Source organism: Miniopterus natalensis, chromosome 5 (assembly GCF_054644295.1).
Source record: "Miniopterus natalensis isolate mMinNat1 chromosome 5, mMinNat1.hap1, whole genome shotgun sequence".
Taxonomy (NCBI): Eukaryota; Metazoa; Chordata; class Mammalia; order Chiroptera; family Miniopteridae; genus Miniopterus; species Miniopterus natalensis.
In genome coordinates, this window is record NC_142085.1 from 12,454,053 (window position 1) to 12,469,174 (window position 15,122).

The window sequence follows — 15,122 nt, forward strand, 5'->3', positions numbered from 1 at the left end:
CTGACGGAGAAAATGTGCTGGTGTCTGCCACATCCTTGTGTCCGTCAGTGGCACTTCCGTCCATGTCCGAGATCTTTCTGGCAAGGAAACCATCTGCGGTGGGCCTGTGGGATGAAGGTAGAAGCTGGTGGAGCTGCCACGTCGGTGGCCCGGGACGTGGCCGAGATGGAGAGGAGCCGGGCATCGCTGCCCCCCACGTCAGCTGCCTTTGTGTGACATAAAAAAGCTTAAATTCTAGTGTTTGTTCTGTGACAAACCAAAGATGGCAAGATAAATGATTAAAACCCCACCCGACCTCACCAATGTTACAGTCGCTGTGCCCACGCGCACCCTCCTCTGGGACTGTCCTGTTTTCCTTGTGCCTCTCGCCCGTCTCGACTGGCCGTGTCTTTCCTGCCCCCAGACCCGCCCTCCTCTCCCCCCTCCAAGAAGGCATCCGACAGGAGCAGGCCAGCCGGGCCTGCCCTCTGACCCCACAGGGCCCAGGCCTGGGCACCGAGAGGCTATTCACCCGGCCAGAGAGGGGCCAGAGAGGGAGAGCGAGGTCCTGCTGTGCCCAGCGGCTGGGCCTGCCTGTCACTGGTGCCCAGGAGGTGGTGTGTTGCCACCCCTGGGGAAGGATGAGCCTTAGTGACTGTCCTGGGCCGCAACTTGATTCCAATGCTATCTGTCCCACAGCGAGGGAGGCGGAGAGCGAAGGGACAGGAGGGAGGGGCGGGAGGTGGCTGGCAGCCCCTCATCACCACCCCCACGGCCCTTCGAGGGGGCCCAGGCCTCCAGGTCCATCCCATTTGTCTCTGTTAACAAGAACCCCAGGCTGGACCTCCCTAAAATCCATCCCAGAAAGAGAACACACTCCCTGGGCTTCCAGAGAAGCCTCTGAAGACAGGGCCAGTGGGATCATCACCCACTCACCGTACAAACACGCAGGGAGGATTCATGGTTTAGAAGAGTCCCCACTGCAGGTGGATCAGAGTGTCAGGGGGACCCAACCTGAAGGGAGACACAGCCCTGTCCTTGGGGAACCCTAGTCTGAGGGGAGACAGTTTTGGGTGGTCAAAGGTCTCTGATAAGATAGCCCTCTTTCTCCATGGCCTTGTCTCTATTTCTATTTCTATTTCTCTTCCTCCCTCCCTACCTCCCTCCTCTCTCTGTCTCTCTCTGTCTCTCTGTCTCTCTCTCTCACATGCAGAAACACCCACATGCAGACAGTCAGAAGAAGTCTTAAAAACACTGAAGTGCAAATCTCAATAAATGCCAAGAACACAGTCCACACTCCAAGGACTACAGAAACCCAGACTCGCTGACGACTCAGGGGTGATATTGAGGCTGGGCTGCCAGGGGTGAGGCTCAGACCTCACCTGAACTCAGGGGCCTTGAGTCCCTTTGTACCCTCTGAGGCTCTGAGAGAGAGTCCTCACCAGCAGATGTGTCCTCAGCTTGTAGTAACCAGGATGGGGTGTGAGCTTCACCCCTCTGGAGCTGTTCCCTCCCAGCCTCACATGCCCTTTATGTGGTCTGGCAGCTACAGAGAAGGGTCTGAAAGGACTAGGAGCATGTGCAAGGACTGAAGACGTCAGAGGGACAGGGCAAGGTAGAGAAGTGGACAAACAGGGGATGTCCCAGCTCCAGATGGGAGGCCAGGCCAAGAATCCCCCCCCCCCCACCTGTCCTGATTCCCAGAGCCCAGGGGAGAGGGGGCAGGTCTACCATCTTCCAGGGGAGTGTCCCGCCACACTTGTTTAGGCCCCCATGCTGGGGAGGGCCACAGGGTGGGCAGGAAGGGACCCTGCATGAAGTTAATTCCCATAATATTTGGAAAACATCCTTCTGTCATTTGCATGATTCTAGTCACTTTCTGTTTGAAGAAAGGGCTACTCTGGCTCATTCATAAACATGGAAACTAGAGGCGATGCATTGGAATTAACACTGTGCAAATAAGAGGACTGGGGATGTGGAGACCCTATGAAGTCAGCTTTTCTAGGGCTCTTTCAACTCAGCACCCATTGTCTCCCTTGCAGGTCAGTCCGTCCTTGCAGAGGGATGAATTGACCTCTGTAACTGTAGAAGCTCACAGTGACAAGGTGGCCCGCCTCCCGGTGGTAGGTCACCCCCATCGATGGGGAGCTCACTTCCTTTTTGAAGGTGCCCTTGCCTTCACCAGATAAGCGAAGGGGGGATTTGGATTGTGAGGCTGCTGGGTCCCCTGCCCTCCACCTGGGCACAGCAGACCTGGGCAAAGAAGAAGACGGGGCACTGGAGCTTGAGTTTCCATTTACACAGAGCCCAGAGCCTTCGCTCTGAGTCGGGAACTCCTGGGAAGACAGACTTCAGGGATGAGATTTTGCTCTGAAGTGGCCCCACTGTGCTCCCAGGTGGAGCCAGCGAGCTGGGGGTGGTGCGCGGAGGAGGCTGTGTTCTGAGCCACTCTGTAATGAAGGTGCTTGTGGCCTGGGCACGCCTGGTCCCATCAACAGGCCTGGCATGTGCCTCCCAGCCTTGGCATTTCCCTCACCAGCTTATGGTTCAGCCAGACTTCCTGTGCAGGTCTGGCCAGTCCTGAGCCCCGGGGGGCAGCGGGAGGAGTGTATGGCCTCTGGCTCCTGTCTGCTGGACAAACAAGATGTTTATTCAGTGAAGACGAAAGGGGAGGTTCAGGGATGAAGCTGCTGGCGCCCAGCCCTTCCTTCCTTCTTCCCCACCCCACGCCACACACACTCAGAGCTGCACTAGAATCAGGGGCTCAGGACTACGCACCCAGACATCCACGGCAAAGGACCCAGAGACAGGCGCACACGCACAGGCGCACACCCTCAAGGGGAGCCCCGTGGACAAGGCTATGTTCACTTTTCTGATATAATCTTCCTAAACACTCACACACACACACACACACACACACACACACACACACACACACACACAGCCTTTGTGTTTTAAAGTCAATTAATTTAATCCTGGCAAAACACAGTGTTAAAGGGGTGGCTCTGGTCCAAGGTGTCACAGCTGCTGCCAAGGCCAAGATGGAAAATTGGCCCCAAGAGGGAAGGAGGTGGCAGGGACAGGGCATGCAGGGTGCGCTTGCCAGGTCTGTGGTGTGGCACAGCTGGGGAGAACAGACTGGGCCTTGATCTTGGATGCTGTCCTGGAAGCTGAAAGGACAAAGGACCTGCCTCCCTGGACTAGGGAGCTGGGCTCTGGCATCCCACACAGACAGAGCAAGAGAGTGGACAATGGACAGATGGACTCCTGGAGGGCACCTGAGGCCCTTGAGACTCAAAGTGTCACAGATAGCAGCCTGACATGAGGGCTTCTTAGAAATGCAGAATCTTGGGTCCAACCCAGACCTACTGAATCAGGCCTGGTTGTCCATTTGCATATCCAGTTCTGGAGGTGCTTCTCTGGAAGTTTCCTGGGCCCTGGACAAAGGTTTCCTCATGGGTAGGGCACGACAATAACATCAGTCTTAGTAGATTCCACTCTTGAGACTGGAAAGCACCTGTGAGTTCAGTCCAGCCATAGCCCAGCCTCTAGGTGAAGCCATACCTCTGGTCTCTCCTATGGATTTATTCATTCATTTTACAATTGTTTATTATGGCACCTTACTAGGAATTAGGATACATTAAGGAGCAAAAAAAGACAAAAGGCTTGGCCCCACCCTCTGGGAGTTTCAGGCTGGTGGGATGACAGGTAAGACTTTTCTGAAGGAGCCTCTCCTGAGCTGCACTTGGAAGTAGTTACCTTGGTGGAAGGGGAGAGGGTGCAGTGCAAGCCAAGGCCCTGTGGTAAGACGGAGCATGGCTGGCCTGAGGACTAAAGATCAGTGTGGCTGGAGGGCGGAGAGTGGGACAGTCTGCCGTATCAGATGAGACTTAGTGAAAAGTCTCTAGTAAGTCAGAGTTCCAGGTGCCAGCCACACCCCTTCGTTAGGTTTCAGAGAATCCTAGAATGTGAGAAATGGTAAGAACCTTGGGCTTCATCCAGGCCAATGGTTCGCACCTGGCTTCAAGCCTCAGTTACATCATAAATTAACTGTAAGTGTGATCTTAGATCATGAGTTTCTTATCTGAAAAGCGATGGGAGTGCAAAAAGTGACACATACCTTGCATAGGCTGGGAGCAGCTCATGAGGACTTATTTTAGTTAAGACACATGTTAGGCTGCTATTAGACAGAAACCCCAAAATATAGTGCTTAAAGAAGAACCAATTTCACTTCTTTCTCTGAGTAGATGGTGCAGAGTTAGTGTGTGGAGAGCCAGACGTCTTCTACCTTGTTGCTCTGCCACCCTCAACACATAGCTTCACATGGTCCAAAATGAATGCCCCAGCTCCTGCCATCACATTTTTACCCTCCTTCCTTTTAAATACATGATCCAGGTATTGTACCTGCCACTTCTGCTCAGATGTCATTGGCCAGAACTTAGTCATGTGGCCACTACTAGCTGCAAGAGAATCTGGAAAATGTAGTCTTTTGCTGGGCAGCCATGTGCCCAGCTAAAAATTCTATTAATATGTAAGAATGGAAGAATGGATATTGGGGGACCACAGAGATGATTCATAGCCTGAAGGTAGAGTTGGAGCCAGGGCACCCAGCCAGGTCTCTCCAGGATTCTTCTCTTGGCCTTGAACTCCTGCCTTCTTCACTGAGTTCATTAGGGCTGGTTTCCATTCTGCCCCACAACTCACCCCAATTCTCACAGGCTTCTGGAAGTAAAGGCAGCCTGTGGAGGCTTTGGTAGTGTAGACTTACAGTCCTGGAGGGCGAGCCGGCCCTTGCCCGGGCCCCATCACATCGCACACTGAGTTCCAGGAGAGTTTCTGGAAGGCTAGTAGGACAGACTGGGGAAGAGGAAGGTTTCCACTGCTCATCTGCTTGTCAGAGACCACCCCGTCTGCCCTCACTGTCTGGGGGAGGCCAGTCTGGGTGGGCAGGGGGCCAGCTGTGTTTTCATTACCTGCTCCTGAGCCAGGACCAGGGGTGGTCCCACAGCCAGGTAAACAGCTGGCAGCAGCAGTTGGAGTGGCTAGAGAGTGCTTTCCCACCAGATTGTCTGACCCCGAGAAGGCCAAAACCAACACCAGCAGATTCCAGAGCCTGCATCCCGCCCACTGTCTGGGCTCTTCACCCCAGCCAGCTACTGGCAATGGCTCCATCTCTGGGCCTCTGCTCTCCACTCTTGTTTTCTTGGAGACTAGGGATTTGCAGGAGATCTGGGTTTCTCAGCCTCGGCACTATTGGCATTTGGGGCCGGATAATTCTTTGTCATGAGACTGTCCTGTGAATCATAAGATGCTTCATCCCTGGCGTCTGTGCAATAGGTGTCAGCAGCACCAACTCCCCCTCCAGTTGCCAGATGTTTTCTGGGAGAGGGGGGAAATCAACCCTGGTTGAAAACCTCTGGTATAGATGGGAAATGTCCTGGTTTACTGAGGGAGGAAGTTAGGGATGGGTGAAGAGAGAGGGAGAGAGGGGAAGAGGGAGAGAGAATGGGGGAAAAGAAAAGAAACTGGTGGAGAGGGAGGAAAGAAGGAAGGAGAGACACTGGGAGAGAGAAAATGAGATAAAAGAGAAAAGAAATAAAAGGAGCAAAGAGAGAAGCAGGTTCAGAGACCGAGTGAAGGCCAGGCCCTGGGAGGCCAGGGTGGGCAAGCAGGTAGTCAGGCCCCAAGGACTGTGCCGGAGTCTGGAGACGTAACAGGGCCATGCAGGAGCTGGCTTGATGCAAAGTGACCATCTCAGGACTCCAGTGTTGCAGCCAAAATTGAGGTCCTGGCGTTCCCACCCCTGGAGGCCAGGCCACAGAGCAGTTTTCAGGGGTCAAGCTACTCCCAGATCTCTGGGCACGATGCTTCCTTAGTGAGGTTGGAATTTGAATGTGGGACCTCCCCAAACTTTCTCTAAGCCTTGATTTTCACCTCCTGAGAATGGGTCATTGCTGAAGAGAAAGCACGGAGGACTGGCCTTTTTTTATCTTTTCTCTCCTAAAACCCCACTGCGATGATCGGGATAAGGCATAGCCCACAAGGATAAGGAGATGTTGTAAAGCAGTCAGCAAAATTCTGGAAGCTGTTAAGGGGTGGATAGTTACCTATCTGCAGAAGCTGCACTTGAACTGCCTAGGGAGGGTAGGTGGGGGGTTGGAGGATGGCAAGCCAGCAATAAGAAGCAGGTTGTTTCGAGCTGTTGGTGCACTTAGAAAGGTCAGACCCCTCTGAAAAGGGGGGTGCAGGGTGGGGCTGAGGAGGACTAGTTGGAAGTGGGTAAAGGCAGCAATAGCCCAGGACCCCCCACTTCTTACCTAGCTGGTCACTGCCTTCCCCACCTTAGCAGAAAATGGGCCGGCTGAGCAATGGAGAGGTTAACACAGCCGAGGCAGGGAATTAAGTGCAAGTCTGGACCAAATGGAATTCTCCCTGAGCCCTTCCCCACTGGGCATTAGAACATTGAAAACAGCTTTATATTCTCCAGCAAATTCTAAATTTTCTCTCTAAGGAGACTGGCCCCACAGAAAAGTCTTACGAAGGCTGATGTTTGGGAGTTTCTCATTAAAAAAGTCCGCTTGCCACCAAGTCCACCAGGCATAAGCCCTGCTCATATTATCAGAGCCTGGGTCTTAAATACAAACAGACAATCGAGGATCACTGGGCATTGGAAAAGACGCATCCCTCTGAAAAAGAGAAACCAAAATAAGAAAAAACCATAACTCAGAGGAGACGCAGAAAGCAGAATCTTTTTTGTTTCTTTGAAATAATTAATATTCTCAGAAATAAGAAAAATGCTACAACCTTTGAAACCAGAATAAGATACTATAAAAAAATATATATAACATTCACAGAATAAGAACTAGCTCTTGAAAATTAAAAACATAACCTATATAGAAACCTTGCTAAAAAATATTTAACCTGAATGTAACCATGTAACTTCCAGTCTCCAGTAAATACATGGGGTAGAATGAATTAAATGACATCAGGAGGAAGCAGCTAGACAAATCCAGAATGTAGAACATTCTACAAGACAACTTACCCAGATGTATAAACTGTCAATGTTGTAGGAGAGACAAATAAAAAGGAAAATTATTATAGATTTTAAAAAGATGAAAGGGACCTAACAACCAAACGAAACTAGATACGATCATGGTTCAAATAGACTAGTTAAAAAACAAAATTGGACACAATTGAGACAATTTGAGTATGGACAGGATATTAAAGATATTAAGGAATTATCGTAAACTTTTTTAGGTGTGATTATGTAGCAGAGTGTCCTTAATTTTAGGATCTGCAGGCTAAAAAACATACTCCAACATCAAGTATAATGTAGTTTACAGATTTCTTTCAAATTGTTCTGCCAAAATATACAGGCAGTTAATAGACAGATATATAATAACATTATGCATCTAGTTCTGCAAAATCTAGTACGGTGTCTACTAATCACTTGTGGCTACTAGTCACTTTAAATCATCTGAATTGAGATATGCTATGAGTATAAAATACACACTGGATTTCAAAGACAGTAAAAAAATATATATCTTAATAATTTTTTAAATATTGATTGCATGTAGAAATAATATTTTGAAATAAATAAAATATCAAAGTTAATATTTTACCTGTTTTTTTTGTTTGTTTGTTTGTTTGTTTTTTACCTTTTTAATGTGATTGCTAGAAAGCTTAACATTATATATGTGGCTCACATTCTATTTCTAGTGAAGAACACTGACTCAGATGGTGGGGAAAGGATGTTAAGTATACTATATTTTTTCAACTTTTCTGTATATTTGCTATTCTCTTAATAAAAATTAGGAAGAAAAAGAAACAAAATAAAGATAAAGTAGAAGAATTTCTTTTGAACAATAGGAAAGTTGAAAGATCAAGTTTAGAAAATTTTCTTAAAAGTAGGATAAGAAGACAAAAAACCAGCCTAAGAGGTGTAGCTCAATAAGACAGAACATAATAAGTGCAGACAGGAGCCAAAGGTCATGAGCTTCTAGACTGAAGGAGAGCTTTGAGAATCCAGCACTATGAATTAAAAAATTACACCAACCAATGCACTGGAAAGTAGATTGTAAAACACTTCCAGAGAGAGAGAGAGAGGAGAGAGAGAGAGAGAGAGAGAGAGAGAGAGAGAGAGAGAGAAGCAGTTCACATAGAAAGGCCTAAAAATCTAAATATCACTGAACTTTTCCATAGCCACACAGGAAGCTGGAAGACAAAGGGGAAAAAACCCCAAACCTCTCAAAATTCTGAAGTAAAACATTTCCAACCTAGAATTAGATACCTAGCCAAATTATCACTCAAGCTTGAAGGTAGAATACAGATATTTTTAACATACAAGGCCTCAAACACTTTACTTCCTTGTACCATTTCTCAGAAAGATATTGGAGGAAGTGCTCCATTAAACAAAAACGTAAATGAAGAAAGACAGAAGGCATTGGACTAAAAAAACAGGGACTCCAATGTAGGAAATAGGCAAAGGGAATTCCCAATGAATGGTGAAGGGACACTTTAGGATGCTAGCTATGTAGCAGGCCTAGGGAGTAGCCATCTAGCCAGGAGCAGAAAGATGGTTGGGTCTGAAAGCAGTTCACCAAGAAAAAAACAAATGAGAACGATGGACTACTCCTCTGAGAGGAGTTTTACAATTGTGGCAGGGAGTTTGAGAATTAGTGACAAAAACATACAAGACTAAGGAAATAAAAACACTGAAAACAAAATGTCATGCCATAAAGAAAGTGCAACCCAAGTACATCATGTAATATTTACTCAGTTATAATTAATATAAACACCAAATTGAGATCTAACCACAAATTGAGATTTAATTATATTGGGAGGATAGGAAAAGAAGTCTGTGGATTGGGGGTGGAATGGAGCCAGTCCTCATCTTTTATAGCAGGAAGATAAGCTATACTAACCAAAGTAAGATAAAAATAATAATGGGATAAAAAATAGGTATGTTATTTAGAGAAGTGGAGGAAAAGGTAGGAAGAAATAGCTGGAAAGCCTAAAAGAAGTTGCCTCTGGGAGCTGGGGATGGGGAAGGCTGAGGCGGGCCATTGATGTTTTCCATTACCTTATGTGCATGTTATTTGATTTTTAAAAAGTATTTATATATATATCACTTGGCTAAAAATAAAAGTTGAATTAAAAGATAAAGAGAAAACCCAGGTCATCCAGGGCAGGGCAAGTGATTGCCCAGAAGTGAGGGTCATTCCAAGTGTCATTGCCTGTCAGCTGCCTACGTAAGCTCCTCCGGACAAGGCTAGAGGGAGCTTTTTTGGAGAAACGTTATTCGGCTACCCTCATGACTCATAGGTTCCCATTGTTCCTACACCCCTGCCATTCTTCCACCTTGGGGATGTGTGTGTTGGTGTGTGGGGCGGGACGGAGGAACTTTCTTGTGTTCTTTGTTTACTGTGTGCCCCACTCCCATCCCCAGGGGTACAGGCTTCCTTGCCAGGGACCAGGTGTCAGGCATGGGGCACTGGGCGCCCAGAAGGAGAAAAAAAACAATCTTAAAATACTCCTCTGCCTGCCCATTGTGGAAATTCAGAATCACGTGGTCAAGTAGGATTTGTGAGATCTGCTTCTCCAAGAGGTGGACAACGACCCTTTGCCTGACTACTCTGAATGACAGGAAACTCAATTCTTCAGTGGGCCACTGTTGGGGATCAGGGGCAAAGTGAGAGATACATCAAGGTCTCTAGTGGCTACAGGCTTTTACCTGGGCGGTTACCATGGTCAAGACCTTTTGGGTGTCAAGGGTCCCACTAGTTTTAAAAGGTGAGGGTCAATGTTGTCTCTCTTGCTGTGTAACTGCTTTACTCTCCTACTTCTCTCTGCACCCCTTCTTCCTCTCCCTACTCACTGGCTCACACATGATCCCAAATGCCTGCCCCCCCCCCCCCCCAAGCCTCCATGCTCTGGCTGCTCAGCACCCCACAGCTCACTGGCCCACTCTCTCAATATCTTCATTTAAATGCCTTACTGTGTCATCTCATTGGTCCATCATGGTGAACCAGGCTCAGATTTCCTCCTCCGTAACATGAGGGGAGCTATGTTTCAACTAGATTAGAGGTTCTCAACCCGGAGAGAGCATTAGATGATCTAGGGAGTTTTTAGATTGCATTCTGATAGTTGACCTCCCTCCCCTCTCCCACCCCTTTCTGCTGAGATTCTGATTTCATTGGTTGCTTTAGGACCTGGGTGACACACTTTGAAAATGCCCCAGTGATTCTAATAAGCAGCCAAGGTTGTGCTCTATCATTAGATTATCACTAATATTCAAAGGCTAACATGTATTGGCTCATAAAGGTGCTCACGAGGTTCTCCCAGAAGGAATAAATTCCCTGCAGCTGTAACATTTGGTTCTGAGTTGAGAGGTAGGTTTGGGGGTACTAGGGGGCTCAGAACCAGAGGCAGAAAGACCCTGGAAAGAGGGTGCACTACCAGTTAAGGAGGAATCTCAGCGTGTTTCTTTGGAGATGAACCAAGCTGGATTTCCTGGAATTGCTAATTCCGTTGGGGTCTGGAGGTGGGATGAGATCTTGGGGATCTGAAGCCAGCATGGACCCCTCCCCTGAACAGCTATGTGGCCTTGGGCAAGTCAACCACTAGATTTTCACAGGCAAAGCAGGAACACATATTTCTCCTTCACTGGGTCGTTGGGAGGATTCAGGAAGACAAAGGACTGTAAAGCACTAGTGAATGTACAGAACTATTCATATGAGGCCTAATCTCAGGCAAATCCCAGGTATATTGCTACCTAATGTCTTCCCACAGGTGCAGCAGAGAGAGGGCACTGAATGGTCAGGGTCTGGCAACTGCCATGGAAAATCACCGCTGTCTAGTCGCAGTTCTGCCTGGAACTTCAATGAGTCATTGTTAAGCGTTTCCTAGCATGAAAAGAATGACAATAACGCATCCTTTATTCCTAGGAACACTAGGGATAGTTACATGGAGTAACGCCATGCACCTGACATGCTAACCTTTCAGGTAGCTTATGGTCCCCATTTGTCTATGAAGAAACAGGGCAGGTTAAGTGACTTCCCAAGGTTTTTAGCTGTCAGAGGGCTGAGCCTGGAATTTGAGGCAGCCCAAGCACAGTGATACCCTGCTTGCTCATTGGGGAGATGGGACAGACACCCACAAACCATCTAGACAGCAAACCAGCAGCCAGCAACATGAAGCTGCCTGCCAGATAGAGGAGAGCAAGGCAAACATGGAAGGGGCTGGGGGTCCTGGCTGCTAAGAGGCTCTCCCTAGGTCAGTGTAGAACCAGGCCACCCAGTCGAGGAGGGGCTAAGCCAGTGACTTAGCAGGATACCCAGGATTCAACTGAGCTGCCTTTGGCTGGAGATGCACCCAACAGTCTAGCCTAACCTCCCTGGGCCTGCATGGTCTAGCCTAACCTCCCTGGGCCTGCATGGTCTAACCTAACCTCCCTGGGCCTGCATGGTCTAACCTAACCTCCCTGGGCCTGCATGGTCTAGCCTAGCCTCCCTGGGCCTGCATGGTCTAGCCTAACCTCCCTGGGCCTGCATGGTCTAGCCTAACCTCCCTGGGCCTGCATGGTCTAACCTAACCTCCCTGGGCCTGCATGGTCTAGCCTAACCTCCCTGGGCCTGCATGGTCTAACCTAACCTCCCTGGGCCTGCATGGTCTAGCCTAACCTCCCTGGGCCTGCATGGTCTAGCTTAGCCTCCCTGGGCCTGCATGGTCTAGCCTAACCTCCCTGGGCCTGCATGGTCTAGCCTAACCTCCCTAGGCCTGCATGGTCTAGCCTAACCTCCCTGGGCCTGCATGGTCTAGCCTAGCCTCCCTGGGCCTGCATGGCCATCTAGGATGCTCCGACCTATCCGCCCCCTCCATCACTCAGGATTGGACTTGCATCGCGGTCCGATGGTGCTCCCAGCCTCTCCCAGCTGCTTCCCCCAATACAATCCTTTCTGGCTGGATCCAGCCTTGGCATCTGCTTCGTGGACAAACACACTGCAGTTCTGTGTGGTCATTAAGGATCCCCACTGCCAATCCTATGTGACCCCTCCTCCCGCCTCCTAGTACCAACACACACACAGGGCATAATAGGGGGAGAGGGTGAAGAAAGAAAAACCTTTGCCCTTGGTCTCCTTGTAAAGTGCCCAGCACAGAGCCTGTCACAAGGCAAGCGGTCAATAAAACATTGTGACTGTTAGAGGGACAGCATGGCAAGGGGCTCTCGAGCCCAGAGCGTGCCCGGTGGACTGCAGGGCAATGCCTGCCCTGGGGGGTGCCCTACTATGGCTGACGCGCTGCAGACAGCCGCTGGGAGGATCCTGGGGTGGGGCTGAGGGACACTGGACCTCTGCAACATCTCCTTCTGACTTGGCCATGGACATCCTGCATGCAGTCACCTCCTCCCCTGCATGGGGGTGGGGGATTTCTGGAAGGCGTTAGACTCCCTCCTGTGTTGGCTCACATCAGGCACAGGAGCCTGGGTGTCAGCAGGTGTTTTGCTCAGCAATGTGATCCTGGCAGCTTTAGTCTAGATTCCAATCCGCCCAATCGCCCTGATCCAATTGCCAGACCTAGTGTTTGCCAAGAGGGTCTCCCCTTTAATTTGAAGAACAGCCAGGGGGTGGGGACGTAGCTGAAGCCACTGTGCAGTTGGGCAGAGTGCGCAGACGGCAGCTCCTGAGCTAGGCTTTGGGCCGTCTGAGAGCTCCAGCTGAGGGCAGAAATGCCCCCTCTACCAGGCCTGTGGTCCCCTTTCTGCCTCCACTTTGGAGAATGACCCAAGAGCACCCATGGGCACATGTGGGGCGGGCACCTGTGTAACTTGTACACTTATTACCCCCACAGTCAGCTCCCGCAGGCCTCAAGTCCTCCCCCCAATTCAACGCTGGTCTGAGGGGCCTAAGGGAGTTTGCAAGCGACAACTTTATGAATTAACTTCCCCCTGAAATGCACACACTGTTTCTCCTTTCCAAGATGGGCAAAACCTCACTGCCCCCCCCCACTCAGGCCACACAGCCAGTCCAGAAGAAGGCCAGGGCCGTGATGTCCTGGTCAATGTTTAACATCTGGCTCTCTGGGGAGGAGAGAAGCCTAACTTGTGGTACTTGACCATTTCTGTGGGTAAGAACTGCCATTATGGCTGATGTTAAGCTACCGACACGATGTCGCAGAAGGTGAAGTCAGGGGGAGAAACGCAGTTCTGGCATACTGTTGTGTAATATTCCACCGTACACCTATAGAGATGCAATAACCTCAACAGCATGGATAATAGTAACATATAAAGTAATTAGGAATGATGAGTTTTGAGTATTTACCACCTTTGTTTTTAATACAATTTAATTGTATGTTTATATAATTTAATTTCTAATGCAACCAGCTTGTAAAATTTCTGAAACTTCAACCACTGGCCCTCATGAGCTGGTATGAGCGGGCTCCAGACCACTGGGTCAGAAGCTTTCCCCTGGAGTGAACTGCTGAGGGTGGGAATCTGAGCGGACAGAGAGACAAAGGGGAAGCCCTGACCGCCTAGTTGGCAACTGTTCATTTTTCTTCCTCCTCGGTCACCAGTGTCAGGTGTTCTAAGCAACGTATGGGACTCTCAACAAACACGGGCCATTTGAACTGAATAGAGTATGACGTCAACTCCACGCACAGAGCAGCTCAGCTGGCCAGAGGGCAGGTGAAGGAATGAGAGAAGGGGAGGAAGTTTAACATAACTGGAGGTAAACACAGGGCGGGGCTGGCAGGGGATGCCAGAAACTTGGAGAGGCCTGAGTTTCCAGGTCTCCAGCCAGGTATTCCCCGGATCCTGGGTATTTCTGGGTTTTGCTCCAGACCTGCTAAATCAGAATTTTGGAGGTGGAGCCCAGGAATCCCCTGGTGGTTGGTAGGGAATCACCCCAGGGCTGGGATCCAGTGATTGGTTCACCTCTGGTCTTGCAGACTAGGAGTGGCTGGGAGCTGTGGCCAGGGCACCCTCTCTGGGTACCGCTCCCTTGAGCAGGGGAGCCTCTCTCTGGCAGGTGAAGCTGAGGGTCCTTAGGACTTGGATTAGATTTAGCTTTAAATCCTAGCTCTAGAATCATCTCTCTCTCTCTCTCTCTCTCTATATATATGTGTGTGTGTGTGTGTGTGTGTGTGTGTGTGTGTGTGTGTGTGCATGTCCCTCAGAGACCTGGCCTTTCTCCCAAATAATCAGTAATTCCCGAGACAGCAGCCGGGATGTGACTAATGGTTACAATATCGGGACCTCTGCAGGCTGAAGATAGCCTCTTGACCTAAGTTATGTTTCAGCTCCTGAGCCCTAAGGTGGATTGACTCCCTGGCTACTTTCCCATGAGACCAGGCAGACAGACCCAAAGAGACCTCAGAGGTGTCCTCCAGACCTGGAGAAATGATTCATTACCCTCACCTCACCTTTGACCAGTCAGCTCCCAGGAGACCCCGAACCCCTAACCCGTGGTGTCGTGTGATTTCATCCTATAGAATCTGTAAACTACTCCCCATCAGGGAGTTCGGACTGTTGAGCATTAGCCTCCTGTTCTCCTGGGTGGCGCCACTGATAATAGCCAATATTTCTCCACTGCAATTCTCGTGTGTAGTGTGGGCTCTGCTGGCCCCGGATGGGGATTGATGAGATCACGGGCATACCATGTCCCGGTCAGTGCTGTGTGTAGTAAGGGTCCCCTAAACGGCCGGGGTAGCTGTTTGGGCACATGGCTAGGTGGCAGCACACCCCAGGCCTCCACATGTTTAGACACAGCAGAGAGGACACGAGACCCCAGAGCAGAAGGGATTTTGATATCTTGAAGGCAAAAAACTTTGACCTTGTGGAAGGAGTTAGAAGACCTGATGGTATTTGGTCTCAACTCTGCCTCTTCAAAGAGTTTTAGTGTCGGGGTAGTAAATGCTGTTCGTGTCCCGTGTCCGATCCCTCTTTCCTCTCGGGAGCTCAGTGCGGCTCTTGTGGACAGCCCCACGCGCGTTGCCCACGGCCTCGTTGGAGTGCCTCGGGCCTCTGCTGTTCCCGCTCAGAGCTTTCTCCCAAACCCGCAGAGGGTCGATTAGCTCAGGGTGAGCCCAGTCAGAGTTCCCGTTATCTACTGCTGTTTTAACAAAACACCCCAAAATGTAGAGGC